General features: G+C 47.0%; 1 pseudogene; it reads left to right on the top strand.

Annotated features, from left to right (window-relative positions):
- Positions 1-4696: 4696 nt before the first annotated feature.
- LOC125097427 (40S ribosomal protein S4-like) lies at positions 4697-7002 on the top strand (annotated as a pseudogene).
- The last annotated feature ends 500 nt before the right edge of the window (positions 7003-7502 follow it).

Genomic DNA, 7502 nt, shown 5'->3' with positions numbered 1-7502 from the left:
CTTCTCCCTGGGTCCTCACGGGGCCTTTTCTACGTACGCCCATCCCTGATGTCGCTTCCTTGTCTTACAAGGACACCAGTCCTGTTGGATCCACCCCCATCCTTGAGACCTCACTTTCCCTTAATCGCCTCTGCTAAAGGCCCAACTCTAAATGTAGCCACATTGGGAGTGAGCATCCTTACTTACCTCCAGGGGGACCTGCCCCTTTGTGAACCGAAAGTGATGGACCCATATAAACGGTTTGGGCTCACTGCATTTGGACTTGCCCATTTCTTTTGCCTTAACAGTTTAAGCTGCTTAAATTAATTAATTAGCAGATTAATATAGCAGGACAGCAAACAACTGCTTAGCCTCATGGCCTTTTAGGCCGGAACAGTGATTTGACTGGGAGTTTATTATTAATTGCATTTTAGGAGAAAGTTGATAGCCACAGGCCCTTGGATTCAGGGCTCAAGGTCACTGGTAAAGTGTTTTGAGATAAACTAGCTTACTCCATCACTTCCTTATTTGTGCACCTATCGTTAGGGCCTGCTAGAATGTAAGCTTCCCAAGGATAGGCCTGTCTGTCCAAGCACGATGAAGGGGTGTGCTGGGATGAAAGAAAGCATGTAGAGCTCTCAGGGTGGGCTGTGGACACTGCCTAGCTCAATGTCAGACTGAGCTCACTTAGAGCCAATAATCTGACCTTTGGCACTGACCACATTCAGGTATAAATCTTTGAAAACTTTTTTTAAAGATTTTATTTATTGGGGCGTGGTTCAGTGGCTTAAAGCCTCTGCCTTCAGCTCAGGTCATGATCCCAGTGTCCTGGGATCGAGCCCCGCATCAGACTCTGTTCAGCGGGGAGCCTGCTTCCTCCTCTCTCTCTGCCTGCCTCTCTGCCTACTTGTGATCTCTGTCTGTCAAGTAAATAAATAAAATCTTAAAAAAAAAGATTTTATTTATTTACTTGACAGACAGAGATCACAAGTAGGCAGAGAGACAGGCAGAGAGAGACGGGGAAGCAGGCTCCCCGCTGAGCAGAGAGCCCGATGCGGGGCTCAATCCCAGGACCTTGGGATCATGACTGGAGCCGAAGACGGAGCCTTAACCCACTGAGCCACCCAGGCACCCTAAATCTTTGAAAAATTTTGGGGCGCCTGGGTGGTTCAGTGGGTTAAAGCCTCTGCCTTCGGCTCGGGTCATGGTCTCAGGATCCTGGGATCGAGCCCCGCATCGGGCTCTCTGCTCAGCAGGGAGCCTGCTTCCTTCCTCTCTCTCTCTCTGCCTGCCTCTCTGCCTACTTGTGATCTCTGTCAAATAAATAAATAAAATCTTTAAAAAAAAAAAAAGAAAAAAGAAAAATTTTGAATGAAGTTGATTATAGGACTTTAGGGAAAGAAAATACCTAAAATCACTAAAATATTGTCAGAAAAATTTTTGCGATCTCGTTTAAAGTAAGTTCTTTGCCCTATAATGTTTATATTAATTAATGTTAATGCAGCTTAAAAGAGACCAACGGGAAGTAGACAAAGCTACAGGTATTATTTTAATTTTAGGTATTTTCTGAGAACATGGGATTAGACCACTTATCCATAATGGTGTGTATCTGTGTCTGAGAAGAATTCAGATTCTTGGCTTCCTAAAGCAAATCTGAGCTGGTCCTAATACCATATCCCCAGTGACTCGATGCCCTCTCTCCCCTCCGTGTCTGTTTGCATCCCACCGTCAAGCACTGCACCCTCTGCCTTACGCAAACCCCCAGCGGCTTGCCCCCTCACTTCCTAACATTCCCTGAGCCAAGCCACAACCCTGGTGATAATTCCAACATGCTGCCTATTCGGCACCTGCACCTGCCAGCCAAATGAGTTTGGCATCACACTGACTGGTTTCATTTTAAATTCATGACCACAAACCTCAAGTGGACTCTTAATGCCCTTGGCAATCATAGGATACTTACCCAGGCTCATTTCTTCCCCAGGACTCCAGCCAGTAATCTCACATCCGTTCCTCTCTCCTCAAACCTCCAACACCCCCTCCCTTCTTTTGAGGTCACCGTGGATATTGACGTGATCAACAGAGAAAATCCACAGACTGCCCACTCCCCATATCTATCTGTCTGTCTTGGAACCCCACCCTCTGACTTCCTGCCTGCTATTATGGATGAGTCACCAATGGTCCTATGGAAGCCTAGCCCTCTGCTTTGACCCCTCCCCTCCCATTGCTCATGGATCTCTCTCAGCATATTCCCCCTCTCAGCTACATCTTTTTTTTTTTTTCACCATTAGCTGGATCCCTCCTATTAAGATACAATTAACATGTTTTTTCTTTGACCTCAAGCCTTCTGGTGACTGCACTTTACCTTTGTCTACTTCCCCATTTTTTTGCTCCCTTATGCAGCAAAACCATCTTCAAAAAGATGGTCTATACTTGCTATCTCCAATTTTTTTTTAAAGATTTTATTTATTTATTTGACAGACAGAGATCACAAGTAGGCACAGAGGCAGGCGGGGTCGGGGGGAAACAGGCTCCCCACTGAGCAGAGAGCCTGATTCGGGGCTCGATCCCAGGACCCTGAGATCATGACCTGAGCCGAAGGCAGAGGCTTAACCCACTGAGCCACCCAGGCGCCCCATCTATCTCCAATTTTTACCCTTCCCTTTCAATCCACTCCAATCTCACTTTGACCCACCCTTTCCACTAAAACTTGTCCTACTGAGGTCACCAGTGAGCTCCACTTGCCAAAAAAAAAAGAGCCAGTTCTCAGTCTCCCACTTTCTTGATCCATTGGCCACATTTGATAGAACTGATGACCGCCTCTTACCTGACAGGCTCTTTATTGGGCCATCAGGACACTCCATCCTCCTGGTTTCCCCCCACTTCACAGGTGAGTCTCAGTATCTTTCAATGACTCCTTCTTTTCTCCCCAGCCTCTGAATGTTAGAGCCTCCAGGCTCAATCCTTGATCTTTTCTATAACTACACTCTGTCCCCTGTTGATGTCATTCTCTGCCATGGCTTCAAGGACCACCCAATTGCTAATTAATCTCAAGTGTACATCTCCAACCCAGACCTCCCTCCTGAACCTGACTCATATACCCAACGGCCAGCTCAACATTTCCACCTGGATGTCTAAGGTATCTTAAGTTTCACATACCCCAAACCTGCCCCACCCAAGGTCTTCCCCATCTCAGTCAATAGCAACTCCATCTTTCCAGTTGCTCGGATTAAACCTTTAAGTCTCCCATATCCACAGTCAATTCATCAAAAAAATCCTGTTGGTCCTGATGTAAAACAATGTCCACACGTGGACTGCTCCTCGCCACCCCTGCCATTACCATCCTGGTCCAAGTCGCTGTCATCCCTTGCCTGGATTATGGCAGTAGCTTCTTAATTGTCCGACTCTCTACATAGTGTCTTCCCAATATGGTAGCAGTGATCCTTTGAAAGGGGAGGTGCTGCTCAAAACTTGACAAGGACTCTGTATCAGTCCAGATGACCTAGGTTATGCTGTGGTGGCAAATAACCCCAACATTTCAGTGATTTTGAAATGGTGATCATTTCTTTCTCATGTGCCACGTCCATCTCAGGCAGCGACAGGGAGCTGCTCATCACCATCACTGGTCAGAGATTTGGGCTTACAGCTCAGAACACTGTCTTGGATGTTTCTGGTCACCTTGGCAGAGGAGCAAAAAGCCCTAGAAGATTAGTACTGGTAATTAAATACTCCCCAAGAGAATTCTGCAGACTCAGTGGCCAGAACTAGTCACATGGACAGATACATTCTTAAGAGAGCCAGGGGCGCCTGGGTGGCTCAGTGGGTTAAGCCTCTGCCTTCGGCTCAGGTCATGATCTCAGGGTCCTGGGATCGAGCCCCGCATCAGGCTCTCTGCTCAGCAGGGAGTCTGCTTGCCCCCTCTCTCTCTGCCTCTCTGCCTACTTGTGATCTCCATCTGTCAAATAAATAAATAAAATCTTTAAAAAAAAAAAAAGAGAGAGCCAAAGAGTGTCATCCTGCTCTGTTGTGACGGCCAGGAGCTGGGTATATTCAGTGAGCTCCTGAGCACCGTAGGCTCCCAGCAGTGCTCAAAATACATGCAAAGTCCTAGGTGGCTTAGTCGGTTAGGCGTCCCACTCTTGGTTTCAGCTGGGGTCATCATCTCAGGATCCTGGGATCCAGCCGCATGCCAGCCTCCGTGCTCGTTGGGGAGTCTGCTTGTCTCCCTCTCTCTGCCCCACCCCCCACTCATGCCCTTTCTCTTGCTCTCTCAAATAAATAAATAAATAAATCTTTTAAAAAAATAAAAGCAAAATCCATACAACGGCCTCTGAAGCTTGGCATTAGCAGGCTCTCCACTCCCCTCTCTGGGCTCACCTCCTCCTGTTCTCTCCCAGGTACCAGTGCATCCGAGAGCCCGTTCCTCTGCCTGCGTGGCTCTGCCTTCAGTTATGTGCATGATAATCCCTTACTCCTCACCCCACTCTGCACATACACCTGAACAAATACTTCTCTGAGGGCAGCGAAGGCAGAGGCTTTGTCTACTTTTATTCCTGGGTGCAACCCCCACAAGCCAAGCCCAGATCGGGATCTGCACAAGACAGGGGCTCAGGAATCTGCTTCAGTGAGTGAGCCTCCCTAGTGGTGACAAAACATACCAACCCCCCCCCACAAAATATTACGTCACGCCTGTCAGATGATAAAATATTCACGTCTGACAATGGTAAGCCCTGATGAGGATTTAGTGAGAAGAAATCTCCTGCTCTGCTGGAGAGGGCATGTTGGTACGACCACTTGGGAGCGCAGTTTGGCACTCTGTGGTCAAGTCCAAGATAAGCGTGAATTATTACAATTCAGCAATTTCACGTCCTAATATGTATCTTGGAGAAACTCATCCACATGTGTCCAAAGAGACATGCAAAAAGATGCTCATAACAGCACTATTAATAATAGAAAAAGAGTTGGAAACACTGGAAATTTACATCAGCAGGACAATTGATACATAATTGTCATATTCATTTGACATGTTTTGACTTCCTGTCTCCCTCCAGCTTGCAAAGAGATTGGAAGTCGCTTTCTTTCTTTTTTAAGATTTTATTTTTTTATTTGAGAACGAGACAGAAAGAGTGAGAGAGAGCACAAGAGTGGGGTGAGGGGCAGAGGGAGAAGCAGACTCACCCTGAGCAGGGCTTGATCCAAGATCATGACCTAAGCCGAAGGCAGCTGCTTAACTGACTGAGCCACCTAAGCGCCCCGAAAGTCGCTTTCATTCACCCAACAAGAAAAAAGCTAAACAAACTGAAAATCAACAATTATTCTTAGATCCATCAGAGAACTGAGGTTACAGGGCAAATCAGCTGACCCCAGATTAGGAGAGCTAGGTAGGTAGGTACAGAGAATCTCAACTTACCTGAGCAGAAACCTCTACCGGAACCAGGACCTGGGAAGGTACTGTGGGCAACACATTGCTGGAGGCTCAGTGTGGACAAGTTTGAAAGTTAAGAACTCCAGGGTGGCCCTCTCACACGTCTGAGTTTTCCCTCTAGGAGCCCTTCCAGACTCGACTCTAAGGATCCAGAGAAAAACCCCCTCATGCTTCCAGCAGGGGAAGGGGGAAGAGGAGCCATTTTGGAACACACCTGAGTACTCTGTTGTTTTAACAAGTTCTGTCCTCAAAAGAAGCTGTTTCACCAGAGCCTAATGGACCAGGGGAAGGGAAATGGCCAACTGCAGCCCCCTCGAGCCTTCATGCCTCACCTAAGGGGTAAGGGAGCTGAGCAGCCCCGGTCAGTCACAGCCCACAGGCACAGATTTCCCAAAGGACCAAGACCTCATTATCTACACCCATGCATATCATATTCCAACTGCAGAAAATCACAGACAAAAAAAAAGAAAATTGGAAAGAAGCCAGAGGAAAAGAATTTACCTACAGAGGCCCAAGGAAAGAATTACATAGTTTCCCTTTGAGAACAGAGCAGGCAAGAAAAGGATTGGAGTGAGCTCTTCCCAAGCCTAGGGCAGCCACACCTGTCTTCCCAAGAAGCACTGGAAACACAGAGCCGTTCCCAAGTCTTGGACGCTGGATGATACACTGACAGGTGTGTTTGCCCCTCGTCCATCTACTGGCTCCCAGTAAACTGAGAGAATGTCTCCCTTTCATCGTTTTCCTCAGGACCAGACTTAAGTATGCCCTCACAGGATATGAAGTAAAGATTTGTATCCAACATTTTATTGAGACTCATGGCAAGGTCCCATGGCATAAGGTCCCAATGCTGGTCTTATGGCTGTCATTAGCGCTGACAACACTGGGGAGGATTTCTGTCTGATCTATGACACCAAGCGTCGCTTGATTACTTATCAGATTACACTTGAGGAGGCCAACTGTAAATGGTCAAAGTGAGACAGAACTTTGTGAGAACAAAAGGAATCCCTCATCTGGTGACCCATGATGTTCGTACCATCCGCTATCCCCATCCCCTCCTCAAGATGAATGACACCATTCAGACTGATTTGGAGACTGAAAAGATTACTGCTTTCATCAAGTCTGACCCTGGTAATCTGTGTATGGTGACCAGAGGTGCTAACCTGGAAGATGTGGTGTGATCACCAACAGAGAGAGACACCGTGGTTCTTTTGATGTTCACATGAAAGATGCCAATGGCAACAGTTTGCCACCAGGCTCTCCAACATTTTTGTCCTTGGCAAAGGCAACAAACCATGAGCTTCTCTCTGCTCATTAAGCATCTGCCTTCGGCTCAGGTCATGAGCCCAGGGTCCTGGGATGGAGCCCCGTGTCGGGCTCCCTGCTCAGCGGGAAGCCTGCTTCTGCCTCTCCCTCTCCCACTCCCCCTGCTTGTGTTCCCTCTCTCGCTGTCTCTCTCTCTGTCAAATCTTAAAAAACAAACAAACAAGAACCATGTCTTTCTCTTCCCTGTGGAAAGGGTATCTGCCTTACCATTGCTGAAGAAAAACAAGAGACTGGCGGCCAAACAGAGCAGTGGGAAAAATGGTCTCCAGGTGACATGATTGGAAGTCTTTACACTTAATTACAGCTCATACAGCACAGGGGGAAAAAAGGTCAGAGTGCTATAGTGCTGTGTTTAAAGTGTTGAAAGGAAAAAAACCCACTAACTTAGAACTCTGTACCAAGTGACATTATCCTTCAAAAGCCCAGGAATGATGATGAATTTCTCAAACAAAAATTGAGGGAATTTTTTGCCAGTAGACATTCTTTCCAAGAAGCGTTAAAATAAGTTCTTCATAGAGAGAGAAATGATATTGGTCAGAACTCAGACCCAAAAGGAAGGAAGTGCATTCGAGAAGGAATAATGAGTGACTATAAAATGATTTACATGTAGGGATACCGAAACAAAACAAAACAAAACTAAGGAGTGTTATGCTGAAGAAAAGAGACAATTTGCAAAAAGATACTTATAGGGGCGCCTGGGTGGCTCAGTGGGTTGAGCCTCTGCCTTCAGCTCAGGTCATGATCTCAGGGTCCTGGGTTCAAGCCCCACATCGGGCTC

Source organism: Lutra lutra, chromosome 4, assembly GCF_902655055.1.
Source record: "Lutra lutra chromosome 4, mLutLut1.2, whole genome shotgun sequence".
NCBI classification, from domain to species: domain Eukaryota; kingdom Metazoa; phylum Chordata; class Mammalia; order Carnivora; family Mustelidae; genus Lutra; species Lutra lutra.
This window is presented reverse-complemented; position numbering and strand designations above follow the sequence as displayed.